A 22125-nucleotide genomic window follows, 5' to 3' on the forward strand; every position below is an offset into this window, starting at 1 on the left:
AATTGTAGAAAATTATTGAGGGCGCCACTTCCTACGTAACTGTCACATTTTTGACGTAATGGCAACAATTAAGTATGGAATTTTTTTAGTGCCATTTTATTTAATTTCTACTATTTTGTCGCATTATATTATTGTCCCCGATTTCGCGGCGCACGCCTGGCAGCACATTTTAGCGGCAGATGCACGCAACACAACAAACCGCCGTCAGTAATCAGTTTCAGTCAGTTGCGTTGCATTGCCGCTTCGCTGTGGGTGCGTCGTCCATTGTGTGTGTGACTTTCGTTTCGAACGTTTTCGCGCCGCTGTGACCGCTGTCGAACTAAATAAAATAAACGTTTTTGAACTATTGTGAATTGGAATTTTGTGAGTTTTCTTTTAGGTGAGTTTAGTTTTTATTTTTAAACAGATGCACGTACCTAATCGTTTAAGGTCTATTCAAATTAAGCAATCATTCATAGCTGCATGTTTTATTCAAATTTTAGTATAATCTATTTTGTTCCATTTTCTTCAGTGTTTGTATGGTATAGTTACCGGTATTATACTCTAGAATGATAAATTATTAGTTTTTATTAAAATTAAGGAATTAAGCGGAATGAAAAATATTTTTCAAATAAATCAGTAAGTAAGGATAGGAATTGAAATCTTTTAATTTAAACCTTTTATGTAATCCTGAAAACAAACAAATAGGTACCTACATACATTTTATTACGTATCGGGTGCTTAGTCGTTTACATAAATATTGAGTTTTTAAAAACTACTCCTACCCACATTACTATTAACATGAATTTGTGATCATAACACCAAGCAGGACTATTGGCCATGCGCCATTGTTTAAATCTTTCACGATTTTGACACCCACGTTATATTTTAACATTAAGTGACCTAGTGCTTAATGTAGATCTGTTTTGTCAGCAAATCTCATCAGGATTTAAATTAAATTAATTTATGTGACACAACACCAATTGCCTAGTATAACTTCTTAAGAAAAACAAAGGGTTAACAACGCGCATGTGACACCTGTCTTTTATACCATGTGCCTTTCAATCTGTACCGAAATTACGGATTGGTTGGACAAAAAGTAGGGTTTACCTATAAATAATATACGATTTAAATCAATCAATATTTACCATTGTTTACACAAATAAAACCTACGCAAATTTGGGAACACAAATCAAATTATTTTATTAAATATTTTTGATTTGTGTTTTTTAAGTAGTCACACTACTATCGGTAGTACTATTAGTTATTCTGTGCTACTATAACATATATATTAAAGAAAAGTGACGAAGCCCTCCAGTATCCGGCCTTTACCACTAGAGGGCTTCGTCACTTTTTAGGGTTCCGTACCCAAAGGGTTAAAAAAAACGTGACCCTATTACTAAGACTCCGCTGTCCGTCTGTCTGTCTGTCACCAGGCTGTATCTCATTAACCGTGATAGCTAGACAGTTGAAATTTTCACAGATGATGTAATTCTGTTGCCGCTATAACAACAAACACTAAAAAGTACGGAACCCTCGGTGCGCGAGTCCGACTCGCACTAGGCCGGTTTTTTTCTTTAATATATATGACATCTATTCCAGTTTACAATAAAACCTATTTAAAACACATGATTCTTCATTGCTCATTTGTGACGTTTTCAACCAAAAAGGTACCACATTGTCGGTTGTCGATAAGGTTGATTTCAAATTGAAGCTATATGGAAATAGCGCCTTTTATAACCGACAATAAGTACCCTTTTGGTTGAAAATGGCATATTTGAAACCCACTTTCAGACCAAGTAAGGCAAGCCAAGGCCGACATCCGACATCACCGACATGGTCCTTGCACACGGACCCTTGGTATTGTATCTTGGGGGAGCATTGTTTGACTTGTATCTTGAGGGGATCTTGTGTCCATTGCCTGTGTTGACTCGGTTATGCTCCTCGCTTAGCTATTATTGTGCTGAATCAGCTTGTATTGGCTGTAGGGTCGTCTAATCTGTGTTTTTATGACTCGGATACCAACTAAAATTATTGGTTTATACCCTAGCGTTTTCGGAAGAGCGGGGTTTTCTGTCACAAGCATATCTAATGCTTGAAAGAAGATCGGTGTTTGACGATCCTTTTGTGAATTCTTATTATTAAGTTTGACATATCTATAATAATTCAATGTTTTTAAGAATAATAATAACTGCATCAATAAATTGCTCTGATATTTAGATTAAGGTAATATTTAAAACTTGACAATTTAAAAGTGCTTGTTGCTAGGCCTATTTGAATAAAGAATATATTGAATTGAATTGATCCCATCCCATGCTGTAAACTACTTGTAAAGAAGCAATAAATATTTTTTCATTTTTTTTCATACCTAAGTCAAAGCTTCACCCGTGGGCCGTGCGTATTTTTCTTAAATCCGGGAATGTGCGAATTATACTACATCTAATCTGAAATACGTGACTCAAAAGAGGGATGATGCTCTCTGCCATTTTCAACCAAAAGGGTACTTATTGTCGCTTGTCAGTAAGACGCTATTTCCATATAGCTTCAATTAGAAATCAACCTTATCGACAACCGACAATGTGGTACTTTTTGGTTGAAAACGTCACCTCTAATCAACATCAACGTAACGTCACGGAACTATCCAAACATATTCTTGATATTATGATTCATCGTGATCTTGATTAATCTTGAGACTTACTAAATATTATCATTACTGGTACGTAGTAGATGTTTTTATTTACTAAATACTAAGGTGAGGGTTCGATAGCCCGATTTGTCTGTCGATTTAGTACAAAAGTGGAATAAGGCAGAATGACTGGGTAGGTACATTCAGGGAGCATAGCCAGCATTAAGCCAGCATATATTACAGTCTAAGGAAAAAACGTGCCTCGAAAATCAAGAAAATTTGATTCTCGTTCAGAGGGCCCTACTAGCTTTAGCCTACTGTCGTATAGATGGCGTTGACGATTTCGTTTGTTATTTAACAATTTTAACGCATATCAGTGAAAGAACATGGGTCAAAATCATAAAAATAATTAATGCAAATAAAAAAAATCATTTATCCATATTTAAATACATTTTATCGTATTTTTATAAATATTTATTTTTAGTTTTAAAGTGTGTCGACAGTTGTCGACAAGAATGTCGAATTTACTGGGGTTACAAAATTTACTATGACAGTACCGCTCTAGTATAAGTTACTCTATGATATTATATAGGCACACAGAATAATACCTACTTTATTTTGCTAATGCTTGTATTATAATTGTATTAGACTATACAGGGTGATCTTAGCCATTGGATAAACCCTAAAATCCCACGAAGGGTCACTTCTCAGGAATGCTATAACGTTAATATTATTTAAATTAGAGCAAAAGATAAAAAAATAAATTTTCAAACAAGTTATTTCCAATAATCGACAACAAAAAGAAACATGCTGTATTAATCATTGTCAGTGTTTTTGACAATTTGTTCGAAAATGTTGACATTTGTCAAAAGTCAGAATCTTATAAGTGTCATAAATAAAAAAGATTATCACAGAGGTCGAAGAAGGTTTCTTACTAATGAAATAAAACTATGAAAACGGATTATATCGCGTATATTGAATTTATAATACATCCCGACGTTTCGAACTCTTTACAGCGTTCGTGGTCAACGGGGGTCACGCGATATAATCCGTTTTCATAGTTTTATTTCATGAGTAACTATCGCGGTAACCGAAGACAATATTAAGGTTTCTTACTATTTATTACCTCAGGAACTACTTACACATACAGGTTGCTCCAAAGTAAGAAATCGTAATTTGTTAACTTCTTCGTAACCGCTACACCGGTTGTTATGATACTTGGTATACTGGTTCTAAATACCCTAATGCATATGTACATTTCTGCTGTGTCCAATGGCTAGGGACACCCTGTATATTATTTTATCTTTGTATGAATTATTCGGTATTGTGTAAATGAACCCATATAATAAGATGACAATTCGATTTCTGTTGAATTGCTTGCTTAATTTTAAAAATAAATTAAAAACACTGCTGCTGAAAGAGTGCTTCTATTTTATAGAGGAGTTCACGACCTACTTTAGTGATTTGTCTACGTAATGTTGGTAGTAATTAATTTAGATTAATTTAGGTAAATACGTCTGATATTGTTCTGCATGTTAGATTGTATAATTCATAGATTTAATTACCTAGATTTAAGGAACTTAGCATGTAATTATATTCAAATACAATTATATTGTTCATGAATAAATAAATACAATAAAACAGTTGAGCACCACAAGAAATTGAAGGCAAATTTTGCTCTACATCAACGTCATCAATTATGTTTAACGTTATGCCATTGATTGGCCTTTCTTTCCTATTTTGAATAAGTTTTAAAATACCTATCATTATTTACATTTAAAGAAAGTTTTTAAAATTATGGATTAAAAAAGCAATGGCAGGAAATAAGGAAGAGCAGTCAATTCAGACCCTTACCCTTATTTACGCTCTACCAACCATTTTGCCACGGACAGACCACCATTTGAGCATTAAACTTGATATTTGTGCCATTTTTAATTAAAAGGGTACTTATTTTCGCTTGTCAGTAAGGCGCTATTTCCATATAGCTTCAATTAGAAATCAACCTTATCGACAACCGACAATGTGGTACCTTTTGGTTGAAAACGTCACATTTTGCTACGTATATCTGCTACGAATGTAGAGGCCAAGTTATAATACGAGCTCTACAGACGTCACCGATTGCATGCAATTTTTGATACACTACCGTTTACTTAGGTGCAACGAATTCAATCGATCGATCAAATGCCGCAATGTATGTAGAAGCTATCGCTATGAACTAGTAGTAAAGACAAAATGTTTTGTCTATGGGCACGCGACCACCTGTCATTTTTGTTTAGTTTTTTAAACCCACAAAAAAGAGGCACGTGTTGACCCTTCTGGATACCATGTGTTGGAGTTAACCCGAGCGTGATGCGAGCGTGGTTCAAGCAGCCATTTTTATTAGGCAGGTTAAACATACGTGATCGTGAATTACTATATGTACGTACCTACGTATGTTGGTTAGAAAATAAGAATAATTTTCAAGGTAACATATCAACATATGCTAGCAAAAGTAACTAATAAATCGATTGTTAGGTAGACGATCCAGGAAAATGACACAAACGGATTTAAATACGGACACAGCTTGTATACTGTACGAAACCCTAATTATATAGAGCATCCAAAAATTAAAAGGCCTGATAACAATGAACTGGTAGGTATTATGAATTTAATTAAAACGAGACTGGTTTACTTGGCCGTCGTAATTGCGTCGAGTTCCCATGTTCTGATTCTGACAACTTAAGTCAGGCTATGATATCAGTACAATTTTATTAGACATATTCAAAACACCACTTAGTTTCATACAAAAAAATCCACTATCAAATTTTATGAAGACAGAAAACACAAGTTAACTCGACATCAAAAAATACCATGGATCAGAATCCAGCCGCGCTACATATTAGTTAAGGTTAGGTTAAATTTTAGTTAAAACATTAAATTAAGTCAATAACATTCGCGAGATAACAGAAGACGAGCTGATTAATTAGGAACAGATAAACAATCACTTTGCCGGGTCAGGTTATCACATAATTGGCACCAGATTTAGACGAACTATCACACTATCGTCTACTAAATTATAATTCGTATACCTACCTTATTTCAAACACATAAAGTTCATTGTTGATCAGTTAAAAATATTGTTGTTGTTAATAACGATTTCGCTGACAACTAGTAGATCTTATCTTATTAGAAATAAGGGTTAGAAACAGGCAGCTGTATCGATTGTACGTTGTTAACTTTGTAATAAACCTAGTTTGAGAGCAAAACAACGATGTTGCCCTTCATGTATTATTCGTAGCTATGAGTACACTAAGCAACAAAGAAGTTCACTTTTACTGCTTAGTTTGTATTGCTTTGCCATCATTAACTTCAGTGAGTTTTACATACAAAACTTCTACTCGCTAATTCGGCTAATTCCCGTGAATAAAAATTATTGGCAACGAAAACTAAATGTTACGGCCATTGGCCATCCTCTAGGAAATGCCAGGATTTTAAGGGTGATGCTCAGACTTTTGTCAGGATATTCCAGACCAAGAAAACGGTGAACAATATATAGGTATATAGTTTGTCAAAGGTCTGTCTTATTTCAAACATAGACAGAGAGAATCATACTTTCTTTGTCTTACACTAGTACTAGCAACCAAAAGAAAATGATGAGTATAGTTTTTTTGTTCTTATTTACAGCCAATTTGGTTTGACGAACTATACCTGCATTATCAAAACCAGTTAGCCAATGATATGTAGGTAGTTCTTATAAATGACTTATAATACCTTAACAAAAAAAAAATACTCTTGTATATTAAAGTGTTTATTTATTCCTGATTTATGGTTGTTTTCTATGTGTATCTATACCTATATAAATATTTATAATCTACTATAGTCGTCTAGTATCCATAAGTTCCATAACACAAGCATTATTGAATACTAGCTTTTGAACGCGACTTCGTATGCGTGGACTTAGTAACAGCAGCTAAAGTAAGTATAGCGCCTGGAAAAATTCTCATAGCAATCATTCAGTTTGAGCATATTATGCACACAAATTGGCAGGCACTTCATTAATTATCTCAATTCCACCCCGCTTTTTACTTTCTTAAGGGATGATTTTCGGGATAAAAACTATCCTATGTCCTTCTCAGGGACTCAACCTCCCGAATTTCATCTAAATCGATTCAGCGGTTTAAGCGTGAAGAGGGAACACACAGGCAGAAAGACAGACAGACAGACTTTCGCATTTATAATATTAAGTATGGAATTATAGATAGGGTATTTTACTGTATTAAAAATAAATTTATTTACACCATGCATGATGTAAAGCACCAGAAGATTAATAGAGAAACGTAGACAGCAGTTATTTTTAGACACAATCTCTTTTTTTAAACCCGTATAAAACTATAAAGAGTAGGTGATTTGATTATGACGTCACATGCTAGTATTTCATGTAAATCCCATAGCAGCAAAATCGTTCTGACAGTTTGAAAAAGAAACTGATTTGACTAGTAAATAGTTGCGTGACTATTATTATATTAATGTGTTTAGTGTTTATTTACATTTATTCAAATAGGTATAGATAAAGGTGATAGGTAAATAATAGGCTAAAGAAAATATTTGAATTTCAATCGCACCCTGCTACCACAGTAGGCATGCGTCATTCCATCGACAATAAATCAAATGTGCAGTAAATTTGTCAGATAAATAGGTTGCGGAATTTGTCTCTGGTCAATCATAATAGAACTATAACATTATTGGTGCAAATACGAATTGTATTTTGTTGTCTTTATTACCTACATTAATATAGTTGGTCAAGCAAATCTTGTCAGTAAATAAGAACAAAAAAAACTATACTCATACTTTTCTTTTGTGTGCTACTTGTGCTAAGTGTAAGACAAAGATAGTATTATTCTCTCTGTCTATGTTTGAAATGAGACAGTCCTTTGACAGACTATATAACTAATTTTAATATATACCTATACTAAAATGTTCCTTTCTATTCAAGCAAAAATCTACGTATGTAGGTGTCTGTTTTCAGTTTATTAGTGATATAATAATATAAAAAAAAAACAACAAAATATACTCTTCCAGTTTTATACAGTAGGTTTAATTATAACTCTGGGTTGATAATTAATGAAAGTTAGTAATAAACAGTAAGTAATTATTGTAACTATATCTATTAGGATTTTATCACCTTTCTTCTCGCAGTCGGTTTTATTATCTTGCCGTCCATTATACACCGTGTTATTTTTGATTTCCGTTAATTTTAAGGGGAGATTCTTCAGGTTAAATAAAGTTAATTTCTCTAAGAAACTAGTGTTTTAACTCTCACGGTTTTTGAGATATTCAATAAATAAATTTATTTGCTGAGCCTGTGTAAAAGATTCTTCATTGCCTCCAAATTTTTTTTTTTTTTAAGTTTTGCCAGTAAAGAGTTTTCCATTGATAGCTATTCACTACAAGAAGGTTACTGAGGTGAGTTAGTTTGACAATTTCGACATTACCTACTTTTCTTTTATTATGTGTCACACTAACTTTTACGTAACTCTAAAGGACCTTTTACAATGCAATATTCATTTATTTTGTATGAAAAAGGAAAAATATTTTTTTTTTTTTCGAATTTTACAAAAAGCGATATACCAGGTAGCTTCTACCAAGCAACGTGGCGAATTTAATAATAAAAAATAACACGGTGTATAAAGTTTATTATTTCAATAAAATAAAGTCAATCTGTTACGTATTCATTACGAAGGTACAACATGCATGCAGATACCTTCATCAGCACGCCTCGATTACATTTACATGCAAACCGCTTCGTACCAGAGCAATAATTAACTAAGAATTAGCAGTAGATCTGTGTCAGTGCCTAGTTACATCACCAGGGATAAATGACCTAATACACTAATGTACCTACGTTATACTAAAAAGTTAAAATATTACTGCTATTTCAAGTCGTAATGCCATAGATGCAAAACGTAAAACTATCAAGTAACTAGAAGCAAACCGCACTGCTTTACTGTACAAAAAGTGGCCTTAAGAGCCAACAGGAGTGGTCATTTCTCCATACAAACGTACTCGACTGTTTCCTCCGTGGTTTTTGAAGCTAGAGGAATGATTTTTTCAACACAGATTAATATTGTCAATATCTGTGTCGGTGTGTTTTGCTTTTTTTGATATTTTTGTTTTTTAAGGCGCTAGAGCCCTTCAAACATGGCCAAAAATGGCCTCACTGACTATGCCGCAATGAGAGGCGTGGTATTCAAAACTGATATCAATTTGCCAAAAAATCAAAACAGTCCGACACAGACAATTTCATAATCATTTAGATTTCCAAATTTGGTTACGATTGGTTAAGTTTTGGAGGAGGAAACAGTCGAGTACAAAACCTCGATTTTTGAGATTTTTACGCAGGATTTTTCGCCTAAGCTGCAGTTGTCCTTATCGTACTAATTTTAGGGGCGGGGTCAAGTTTCTAAATACGTACACAGACAGAAAAGTGACGGGCAATAGTCGATATTGAATGTCGTAATGTCGATAATCTAGTGATGTGATAAGATCGATAAACCATAACAGTCGCGATTTGCCTCTTAGTAGGCGAAGTAAGTAAAGTGAGTATGCACTTTGGCCTCAGGGGATATCGTTTAATACTATTTATTATTCCTTGGTTCATACAAAGCTGAGCTGACGCACTAGCTACGAGATTAAGTCCTGGCTACCCCCCAAAAAGGAAGGGGAAAAGTCGGCTTCTGCGGTCCAGTTTGCCTCTATTTCTACCTATCTGTTGATCATGATCTATGAGATCAAATTTGGTATAAATTTTGTGTAAATTAGGGACGAATAATTTATTTTAGAAACAATAGTTTCACATTTTCATATACAAATCTGAATATATGAACGAAACATTAAAATAAAATAAATATTTAAATGTCGCTCCCAAATAACAAACGTGATTTTTTTGCTGTTTTTTGCGTAATGGTACGAAACCCTTCGTGCGCGAGTCCGACTCGCACTTGGCCGTTTTTTGTTAATAGCTTTTGAACTTTTTTTAAGTGGGAATAAATTAACGCTTCGAATACATTTTTCTAGACATCATTCCGAATCCAATGAGGTATCATACGTATTTTTAGGAATTAGTATCTCTATTAGTGGCAGCTGTACAAGCCCAATTTCAATGAAAAACCGCAAATCGATGTACAGGTTAGCCGTTTGGCACACGCATACTAAGAGGTCAAAACAAAATTTTTGACCCGCAGTTCCTAAGAAAATCCCTTTTTTTTGTAAATTAAAACAAATAGAATTTTCAAAACATACCAAGTTTGGGGTCAAGCTAAAGGGTTAAAGAGGTATTTCCCGTTGGATATATGGATATTACGTATCATTGTATGATTAATATGTACCGTATCTGCAGTACAGTTCCATAAGTCTCGTAAAATAGGTATTGAGTAGATTGTGTCACTTTGTATTGAAAAAAAAACTAAATAAAATTATTTTTAAAATTGCTTTTTTGGGGTTCGATATGAGAATATCACGTATCATTTGTGGTATATTGTACAAAAAAAAAATCAGCCATATCGTAACTGGAGGAGTCCAAACTTGGTATGTTTTGAAAATTCTTTTTGTTTCAATTTAAGAAAAACCGGCCAAGTGCGAGTCGGACTCGCGTTCCAAGTCTGTACATTACAAAATTTAAACAATGTATTTTTTATATGAAACGTGAGTGAAATGTCTTTAAAAAAACCCGTAGGGGTCGGATCAAAAACTAAGTAATTAAGTCCGACTCACGCTTGACTGCAATTTCCAATAGGTTTTCCTGTAATCTTTTGGTAAAGATCTATTTTGTGTATTTTTGTTTTAAATTTTAGATCCAGTAGTTTCGGAGATAAAGAATGATCATTTTTTGCCTATTTTCTTGAATAACTTCTAAATTATTTATCCTAAATTATAAAAAAATGTATTAGAGATTCTCACAATGAGCTCTTTCATTTGATATATAACACGATATAGTTATTATAGTTTAAAATACTTTATTTTTAATTTTCTCATTTACCCCCTAAAAGTGGTCCCCATGTTTAAAATTCATTTGTTTACGTTACATGTCCGTCTTTGGGTCACAAACTTACATATGTATACCAAATTTCAACTTAATTGGTCCAGTAGTTTCGGAGAAAATAGGCTGTGACAGACGGACACACAGACAGACAGACGCACGATCCTATAAAGTATAAGGGTTCCGTTTTTCCTTTTGAGGTACGGAACCCTAAAACTGGCTAAAATGTAATGATGTGGTATTTTCAGAATCGCTTCAAAAAGCCCTTTCGTATGATAGACAAGAGAAGATTACGATAGGTTTGAAAAAAAAAATATATATAAAAAAAAGGTTTCAGCACTCCCTCCTAAAGGATTTTTTTTTAGGAACTGCGGGTCAAAAAAATTGTTTTGACCTCTAGTATACGTGTACCAAACGGGTAACCTGTACCGATGTACAGGTTACAGCCGCAAATCGATATTTGCGGTTTTTTTATGCGAACAGCTTACACTATATTTTTCACCACCTTGAACGTTTTGTAGACTAGAATATTGTCCCAAATTGGGGTTTCATATTTATTCCGACCAGAATTAGCTCTTCAAACATTTTTATCAAAATCTGACTCATAAATAAAAAACGGACAATTAATAAAACTGTATAATTACATCAAAGTAAGAAATATCACATGTCACATGTTTCTTTGTTATGATATTTTATCTAACCTGAGGCTAATTTTTTCTATTCCACGTAGCCGGAGAGCGGCAAATTTGTTTTTAATCACACTTGCTCGAAAAGATCTTATTCTATGCAGGTGTACTGAAGGGAAAAGGCGTTAATGTTCCCGCGGGAGTTATAGCTTTCTTTTTTAATTAGGTATGTGACTAATTCATACGAACCAAGTAAGTTATAAGTAAAATACTTTGTTTAAAGTCAAGGTATAAGGGAGTTTTACTTTTAAAATACTTACGACTATAATTTAATATTTTTGTTTATATTTAAAAATATTTAATTGGATTAATTTAACAGCCGTTATCTTGTATGTTTTTATACAACAATGTTTTCTTGTATGTACATGTTATGTTATGTTTTTTTACCCTTCTGTACCTCGAAATGTTAATTAGATTGCAGGTTGTAGAAGGATATTGAATTCAGTTACTTAAAATCAAGGAGTTAACCACAATAACAGGGAATAAGCAAACGCTTAGTGGTGGTAGCGAGCGAACGAGTTCAAATCGAAGAATAAAGTAAGAAAAGAACTGGGTGGTGTGTGGCGTGGTATTTGGTATTATATGCATAGCTATAGCGTAGAGCGGGCCGGCCAGCGGAGGCCGGCGAGGAGCGCAAAATGCGTTCGCGTCTGTGTGCGTGCACCACACACACTGGAATAGTCCCTCGCTACGCGGTACCGCCCCCGTCAGAGCGACGGCGATATTCAACTTGAAATCTCAAAATTGAACCCGGGCTCACCTCCTGTTGGCTCTTAAAATAAATTGAGGTTTCGAGTAAATAAGCACCTATGGTATAAAACAAATGTATGTCTATTGTTTTAGAAACAAATTATGAGCTAATAAAAGTAAAGGTATGCATAAGCAAAGTTTTATGTTTATAATTTCAATTTCAATTTATTTATTTCCTTTAAGTACAATTTTAATTTACATCATGTTGTTCATAAGAGCAGGAAACGATTCCTCCGTACTAGTAAAAACTGTATGACGGTAGGAAGCACCACCTCTCCCGGATCACATTTAATCTTATCTAGCAGTAGGTATACATGTATTTGCGCAGTACTAGATATATATACATATATATATGTAATATTGTATAAAGATGACAAGAAAATGAAAAAATAAAACAGGTTGCAACAAGAAAAAAAACAAAGCAAATAGCATTGGAAATAAGTGTTTGTGTATGTGCGCGCGTGTGAGTGTATGTGTGTGTGTATGTGTGTGTGTGTGTGTGTGTGTGTGTGTGTGTGTATGCGCGCGTTTATAAAGATTGATGTTGGAGTTAGTAGAAACAGGTAGAGATTTATTGATATGACCTCTGTGTATATAAGTAACAAATGAATGCATAATGAGAACATTAGGTACTACGTAGACGAGTCAGTCAGTCAGTCCAAGTTTACCTTGCATGTTGGCAAGCTACAAAGTGTGGAGGCGCCACCATAGTTTAGTTTAGTTTATTTCTTTCATAAACATTGAATTTCTATGAAAATATGTATGAATTTATACCTAGTGGCATCCCCACACTTGTCAGAGATAGAGTGTCCATTTTTTTTGAAATTCTTTGTTCGTGTAATTTATTTTTATTACTTCGTATATAATAGGGTCGGCAAACCTTTAAACAACTGAGAAAAGGAGCCAACCGCAGTAGAAATCGCCAGATTTTAAAAGAACAGAAGATGTATTTTTTTTAGTCGCTTGAAGAGCCGCAATCGTACCCATAAAGAGCCGCAGTTTACCGACCCCTGTGCCCTGCTTATCAAAAGCTTATTGTAGCTTGTAATACAAGTGGAAGTCCCTTTCGAACTAAAGCTGTCAAAAAAGGAGTTCCGCTAGTATTACAAGCTACAAGCTTTTGATAAACAGGGCACTGGTCTATAAAACTATGTGATTGAAAGTAAGTACCTATTGAAACAGACCGCAATCTGCTCAAGCCCAAAGCTCTTTGACAGTTACAATAATTAACTATTCGTAACCCTTATTTCAAAGAGATAAAGACTACCAATGACCAGTAAATTCATTCTGATTTTACATCCAGAAATACTAGCCACTTGTGCCTCTTACGTCATTCAACTCTACAAATATAATCGATCTTTCGAAACACCGTTACCTTCGTGACGTTAAAAGTATGTAAATTTTCGCCTTATTACAATGGGATAGAGTGCAAAATACATTCGGTTTTACGAAAACTGGGATAACTTTCGGATAATTCGGTAGGTTGGCCCCACGCAGAGTTGCTCGACAAATTCGCGCAAACTAAGCAGAATAAACTTGTATTGCGTGTCGAACCAGATTGTTGTTTTAACAGACTGATCAACGTCACCCGGCGCGCCGTTTTATTATGAAAATTTTCCATACAATAATTATTTTGCGAACTCTTTAACGATGACAAACAGTTTGGTGCAACCGAAGCTTAGAAGCTTCGAATTTGACGGCTGATTTAGATGATAATAAACGCCCCCGTGTTTATGCGGTAACTTTAGTTATCAAAGGTTGTCGATTGATTATCTAGTTACCACAAAAAAGGCGGCGAACAGCGCCATCTACTTCAGCCACATAATAAATAACTACCGTACAGAAATGACACTTCCTACAAAACCGATAAAGAAATAATAAATAAATCATTTATTTCGAGTAACTTTTACAGACTCCTAGCTCATAGCTTGCATAGCTCTAATGCATGGCACTATCGCTTTAGGCTATTTAGGGTTGTCAAAATTCAAGTCATTATCTGTGGTTGTGCACGCAAAGGGACGTCAAGTTGTGCCAACCCTAATAATTGCTCGTAGCAATGCTGAGTAGAACGGAGCCGAAAATGCCCGAAAGGAGCAGTGTCGCCTACTTCAGCTCTCAAACTCGTGCTACTATTCTACAATGAATAACTCTTTGATAATAAATAATAACTAATATCTTTTAATAGTAATACAAGAATGTTTAAGTGTAGGCAGGACGGAATAATTTAGTCTAGATTGCGTCATTGCAGTTTTTGCGAACCACTGGGACGTCGGGTTTGTCACACGTCACACATGTTTATTTTTTATAAATAAACTGTTACATTTTATAAACGAGCTCTTAGTTCAACGCATTCACTGCCAGGGGGCGTGGCTTCTAGGATCAAACTTGTATGACGGTGAACGCACATGTGCGGTGGGGGTTGGGGGCTGTGATTGTGTTAACCAGCTCCAAAAATGTGAGTGTTAATTCGCGTATGATTTTCCCACTCTCACATCGTTAGGAATTCTAATCCTATGGAAGTCAAATTAAAAAATAAAAATTATAAATGACTACACCCCACCGGGGTCCATGTGAAACTATACAATTTGTAACATATATGTACATAAATACCATGGTTTGCAATAAAGATTTACTTACTTTCTTATTAAAGTTAAATAACCCCCTTACTAAAGTTAAAGTTAAACAAAACCATTTTTTTTATATAGAAAATAAATTATATTTTATAACCTGCTAATTGTAGACTTCACTTCAAAATATAGGTAGCTTACCTATATTTTATTTAATATTGTCTTCGGTTACCGCGATAGTTACTCATGAAATAAAACTATGAAAACGGATTATATCGCGTATATTGAATTTATAATACATCCCGACGTTTCGAACTCTTTACAGCGTTCGTGATCAACGGGTGACTGAGGAAAAATTACAAAGTGCAAAAATACCCACATACTAAAATAATGAACAATCATAGACTACAAACTTTAAGGCTGGTTGTACATGCAAAATCGGTTCATAAGGCTAGTTATACACTACAATTATTTTCAAGTAAAGATATATATATATATATACGCGATAAAAACTACGCCGGCTCCAACCCTACACCACGGACCCGAGAAGATTTAATTCCCTCCTAAATTGTAGGAGGGTATCCCAATATGGGACCGGCAACAAACTCGGCGGGACACATCTTTTCAAAACATCAGCAGAATGTCCAGCATCATCCAACACTAAGGTCTCACAGTCTATGTCTCGCTTGCTCCTTTATCAGATATATATAGTTATATTTTATTTGTTAATCCGGTAGGTATTCCAAATTCTTTAAAACTATGTTTGGCTTTCCTGTTAACCATATATCTATGCTTAGCCGTATTGACATTGTTTTTCTCATTTTATTTTATTTGACATTGTTAAAATTTTAATTAATTAATTAATCGATTGCTTATTCAAATGGTTTTTAAAGTGTGTATTGTTTTTGTATAATTATAATCAATTGTTATTTTCCACTTGACGATCATAATATAAATTCGTATAGATTAGTGTAAAAATAATTTATATTGTAATGTAATATTATGAAATAAATAAATCTAAATCTAAATCATAGTTAGCAACGTGTGCATACCTATACTCGTAAATAGTAATTCTATTACACAGGTTAATAAAAAAGTATTATTATCCCCCGCGGATTACGGTTTAATCAAATTAATCTGAACATGTGAATTTATAATCGTGTATGTCTAATGTAATCGTCAATGTTAGGTAGGTATGTCCACAGACATTGACCCATGTGTAATTGCTACAACTTATGACCGAAAACCGAAAACAACCACGACTCCCAACCTTCCATTTCGTATAAACCTCAATGACAGCAGGAAAGGTCCATGGGTTTGATGGGTTCCTCTCCTCCCAACATCACAGGGCGCGAACCAAGCCGCAACGGACAAACAAACATGTGGGCTTCAATCGTAAAAACGATTGAATCGTAAAAGAGGAGTGATCTCAGGCGAGTGATAGTTTATTTTTGAGACCGATCGCTACAGTACAGGTAGTGTAAACAGTATAGCTATAGTGTGTCAGGGTCAGACGCGGAACTAAACAAAGGTTCCATTAAGGTAGAGGGGAATAGGAATCAACCGAATTCCGGAGAGGAATCAATGAACGTTGGAGTAAGCCAACGGAGAAAAGAGATGAGCATTACAATCAATACTCTGGTTGATTCCTGAGATTCCTCTCATCCGCAGCTCCGCCTCCGTGGAAAGGCAAAGAAAACGCTGCACATATTTAGATGAAAATTGACATGGAGATAGAAGTCCCAGGGAATAATCTACGTTTAGTTTAATCACGAAATCATCATCAAACGCACACAAAGACGGAGGCAGAAGGTATATAGTTATCAGATTTTCAACACTCATGATTGGGGCGTTTATTGAATAATAAAATAAAATAAATAATAACAAATAATATGGGCCAATCTTACACATATAGACCTAGCCCTACAGTATGCTCAATAATGCTTGTGCTGGTACTAGACGACTAGATATATAATAGATATTTTTAGGGTTCCGTACCCAAAGAGTAAAAACGGGACCCTATTACTGACTCCGCTGTCCGTCTGTCTGTCACCGGGCTGTATCTCATGAACCGTGATAGCTAGACAGTTGAAATTTTCACAGATGATGTATTTCTGTTGCCGCTATAACAATAAATACAAAAAAGTACGGAACCCTCGGTGCGCGAGTCCGAATCGCACATGATTTCGATATCAATTAAAGATATAGATAAATACTTAAATACATAGAAAACATACTTAACTCAGGAGCAAATATCTGTGATGAAGACACAAATATGGGTCTCCCCAAATTTATCGACGCGAATTCGGCAAAAGCCTACAGAAAAAACCTTTATGTCTGCGCAATAAGATCGAAACAGTCGTCATTCGGCTCGGCTCGCATCGGCCGACGCGCTGACGCTTTTTTCGCTCTTATTGACATAGACATAGAACATTTTTATTCAACATCACATGAAATGGCAGAGCCATGCCATGAAACATGAAATGAGAGAGATGGTGGATGGTGGATTACGTAGTAATAAAGGTTTTTTTCTATCGGCTTTTGCCGAATCCGCGTCAATATATTTGGGGAGACCCTAAATGCCCGTACCAGGATTTAAATCCGCGACCTCCTGCGTCGTAGGCAGGGTCACTACCGACTAGGGTAGACCCTATTAAGTTAACATACTGCACACGATATTCTTATCGTCATCAATCGATAGGAAGTGTTTACACTTACAGGCCGTTTTTAGCGCTTTTAGCTGAGTACATACTGAGGACCACGGATAACCTGCATGACACGAATCCATAAACAAATTACACCCCAGGCCAAAAGTATGGAAACAAGCTTGTATTTCAATAGAAAAGTGTGATCTTTTAAGCGATGGATTTTATACTACTCATTGACAATTTGGTAAAAATAATAATAGAACATTTTAAAAGTAAATTACTCTGGCTGTGATAGTGGCCAATTCAACATTTTGTCATGTAATTAAAGGGTAGGTATAATTATGTAATTTTTTCCTACTTTATTTTTTTAGTTTTTTGACAATATTTCAGGATGTTTTGATATTAAGCGTGTATGTTTAATCTTTTGGGTTTGCCTAATGTAAGTCTTAGTTTACAAATAAAACAACGTTGTTTCCATACTTTTGGCCTGGGGTGTACTTCTTGATTGTTCAAAAACTGATAAGAAAGTTGCATTTTATTCACATGTGAGGCAAAGTAATCAAATGCAAATTTTGAGTTGTCTCCTTATGTTAGCTGGTAGAATTGACTTGAAATATTTGATAAAATTCATTTTGAATCGATTTGCTTTGATTTTGTTTGATATTTATTTTTACCGTTAGTATTTTCCATGTCCAATTTTGTGTTTCACTCGGTGGCAAAAATTGTATCATCACCCTCGCAATGCTCAAGATACTATTCTTCGAACCTCTCGTGGTTGAATTTTGGAACCTTTCAATCAATATTAGCTCGGGTATCAATATTAGCACGAGAGGTTAAACAACAACTTTGCCCCCTTGTAAAACAAATAACTATTGTTATGCTGGTTGTATCTATTTATTCTGAATCCTATAAATTTCAGAAAATAAGTTACTAGTCTACGTCACAGAATAACTAATAGTACTACGGTACAGAAAATTCACTCCTTCACAAAAGCCAGATTTAGGTATGAAATTATACCTAGACTCGCCGCCTGCAAGCAAAATTGAAACTTATAACCGCGCACGAACCGTGAATCTTCTTTGCGCGCCGCAGTTTTATGACCGAGCTGCGAGTGTCGGCACGGGGTTGTCACTTGACAAGTTTTTGTACCTATACCTACTGATTTATTATTTTTAAGATAAATATGTAGGAATTACAAACGTTGATTCTGTAAACATAATTTTTTTAGCCGGAGATAGTATGTCTGATTCTCACGGAAGTAGGTATGCCACAGAAGTACTTATTCCTTTGAAAATATGTCGGTCAATATAGTACGGAATTTAAAAAATATGTTTTTTTCTGCTTCCTTGTTCTTCCGTTTATTCAGACATCCGTAAACAGAACATCTTTTATACAGATTACAGATTAGATCGCGATTTAGGATTCGAAGCCATTGCGTATTTTCAATTTTGCGCGAACGCCACGTGACACGACTATCGTGCGAGCCGAGCGGCAGCCCACTGCCATACACCTTCCCGGGCGGTGCGCCGGCCAAATATACCTAAACTGCGCAGGCACACCCCCCTGTTTAGGGGCTGAGATCTACCGCGATCATCAAAAAATATAAATTCATTTACTTATTTTCTTCACCCCAATCTTAGTATGTACAAAAGAGGTGGAAAAGTGGTGGATAAGGTCTATTTTCATCGCTTTTTTAAGCACTTAAAATAGGAGGTATTACTGCAATGTTCTGCCACCAGAGTGCAGGACTAGCCTTTTTAGTAAACCATAGAGTAACTTATACGTACCTTCAACAGGTTTTCAGATATAATAAAATATGACATTGATGCATCAAGGCGGTTTGCTTACAGAGGACCTACCGGGAAACGCGAATCCGAAAATTCGCTATATGTCAACGAATTTTTGGGCCACCTGTACAATGTTCATGCTAGCATGTTTACGTCTCCTGACAATACTTAACGTTCTTGCTCATAACCGTAAATAAGAGCACACACCGAGTTTGCGGATTGTAAATCAGTCCCCGTAAATTTCAGTAAGTATGTTTGCCGAGAATGCCGAGCAAACTGGAACTCGTCTACGCAAATGGGGGAATGGGGCATGCGTGCTGTTTTGGTCGAGCTTTGCGCATTTGATCAGCTAGAAAAAAATATAATATGTTCATACTGAGAAACTTTTACTATGGGACCAACCCCGAAATCGCGAAAAATAAATCTCGAATTGTATTGTGATATGCCTATTATAATATTGTCTTCGGTTACCGCAATAGTTACTCATGAAATAAAACTACGATAACGGATTATATCGCGTATATGGAATTTATAATACATCCCGACGTTTCGAACCCTTTACAGCGTTTGTGGTCAACGGGTGACTGAGGAAAAACTACAAAGTGCAAAAATACCCACATACTAAAAAAAACTTACTTATAAATTCAATATACGCGATATAATCCGTTTTCATAGTTTTATTTCATGCCTATTATGTTAACTTTTTCAATTAAGTATTTCTATTTGACATTTTATATTGATTTAGATTTATTGTGTGTAATTTCATTGACATTAAATTTGCACACTTGCATGCAAGCTAGATTCATGAACTGTAAAACAAATGTATTGTAACATCCCTATACTGTATCAATATATCTGAATTCTGAAAAAAAAAATACTCTCCCATATAAAATATTAGCCAAAATATATGAAAGAGCCAATTTCTTTTTCGTGATTTCAGGGTCGTATTTATTTAAACTTTATTGCACAATAAAAAAAAGTTGGTGGCGGACTTAAGGCCTTAAGGCATGCCTACCAGTCAACCATAGGGCAAAACATAGAAATTCTCGAATGTGGGTGCAGTAGGAAAAATTAGACTCCAATGAGTGACGTAAATATGAAATGATACAGTTGTCAGCAGTTAGGACATTGAGTAATAATCCCTAATCTGAACGGGAACTTGTATGAGAATTTTCTCATTCAAGTTTTCAGAAATTCTCGAAAATTTAGAGAATGTTCTTTAAGTCCTGCAACATGCACCTTGCTACAGTTGCTACCTACAAGTGCGATATATAGTGAAGTGCAAGACGCAAAGCAGTTCTCTGTATCTCGCCATGTGGCCAAACATCCACCCCCATACCGTGCAGATAACAATACCCCGCGGCTTAATGGTTATCGGACCATGAACACGATAACTCAATAATGGTTCCCAAATCCAATATTAAAGTTTCCCTTATTTATTTTAATTTCCTTAAGCTCTGTTTTTATATTCTAGGGGCCTAGCGGAGATGACCATTCAGACCATTGTTGATTGAAAACGCCAATAGAAACTAAAGCCCCATTTAGACGATTCAAGAAGTTGTATGCTTTCGCAAATTTTCGCGACATTGGGGTATTTGGTCGATTGACTGAATTTATTTTATTGTATACTCTGTAGTTAGCAATGTATAGAATATTGCATGAATTGCATCGAAATGGGACTTTGAATAAATAAATAAAAATAAAAACACTTTTGATGTGTGAAGCTAAATAAAAGTGTGTAGTAATAATAAAAAGTGTGTAAAAATAATGTAAATAGTCCGTGACCTTTCAAAGCATCTGTCATCCTGATAGATTTTTTTTCTTTTCGTTTGTCGATGTACGATTGTCATCTGCTATATAGGCACACAGATGAGAAGTAATAGTCCAATGAGGGCTAACGCGTATGAATTCGCCGCTAGGGGCGCTAGTGTAGATGGTGGTCTTTTCCATAGTTCGAAATGTCAAATGTCACTTGTCACTTCAATGACTGACAGCTGTTCTTTAGTCTTTTGGACCACCATCAACAGAGGCGCCGGACTTCCGGTTCGAGCGCCATCTTGATAGTTAGCATCGTGATTAATTACTTTGTTTTTTGCTCATTATTATTGTTTAAAGTGTAATATCGATAGCTTATTATACAGTAAACTAATGTGGTAGTGTGCAGTGAATAGAGAATTAATTTTGAAGCGCGTTTAACCACCATCTTGGAGTCAACGGCCGGTAGTCCACGTGCTTCTTGTAAAGTCTAGCTATCGATTTACAAGAGCTAACAAATCACCGTACACTGTCTTGTACAACCGTACAATTTTTGTCGTTTTTAAACCTCTTAATACCTTGATACTGGCGAAATAGTCCCACTGGGCTGAAGCCATAATTTTAAAAGAAGAAGAAGAACAGAGGCGCCAACTGGTGAGCAAAAAAACGATAGCCCTCATTGGCCAGTTGACGAATCGTTTTGACGCTTCATAAGGAGTAGATACAAATTTATGTATGTAAATACACATTTGCCTACCTACTCCACGCCAAAAAAAGTTTTACGTCTTATCTTTACCTACACTCGAAGGCTAAGTGATTCAAATTAGTTCCGGCATTGCTACTATTATCGCAAATACTATTTACAACTATATAGCAGTTGCCCCTCTCATTTCTTAATTTGGTGTTTTTTTCCTTAGTTAGAGGTTATAAATTTAAAAGTGGAAAAATTACTGCCTTGGGTGAGACTTGAACTCACGGCCTCTGGATCGATACTCCAGCGCTCTGCCAACTGAGCCACCAAGACCTCATCCATAGTCAGCAAATCTTCCCACTATATGGGTCTAGGGGACCCTAGCGACATCTACCGTAAGAGTGTTACACTTCTTAAACGGCCACCGGAGTTCCAAGTCATATTGGAAATTCAATTTATTCTAAGCTTAATAGCATCGATTGCAGACGTTTCTGCTTGTTAAAAATTAACTTAGAGGTTATAAAGTTTGAATATGTAGGTATGTGGTAATGTCGTTGCTAGCTGTGATGACTGATGGACATGATGGAAAAGCTTATGATATTTTAATACGATTAGTTATCTT

At 35.3% G+C, this 22125-nt stretch overlaps 1 protein-coding gene across 2 annotated transcripts in view; it reads left to right on the forward strand.

Moving 5' to 3' along the window:
* Nucleotides 1-230: 230 nt before the first annotated feature.
* Nucleotides 231-22125, forward strand: part of LOC134745634 (protein trapped in endoderm-1) — a 49551-nt gene continuing 27656 nt past the window's right edge. For both annotated transcript variants that reach the window (XM_063679746.1, XM_063679747.1), the window contains exon 1: nt 231-379. The gene's annotated coding sequence lies outside the window, so the exon portion shown is untranslated. The remainder of the gene's footprint in view (nt 380-22125) is intronic.

The sequence above is a fragment of the Cydia strobilella genome, chromosome 11 (genome assembly GCF_947568885.1).
Source record: "Cydia strobilella chromosome 11, ilCydStro3.1, whole genome shotgun sequence".
Classification (NCBI taxonomy): domain Eukaryota; kingdom Metazoa; phylum Arthropoda; class Insecta; order Lepidoptera; family Tortricidae; genus Cydia; species Cydia strobilella.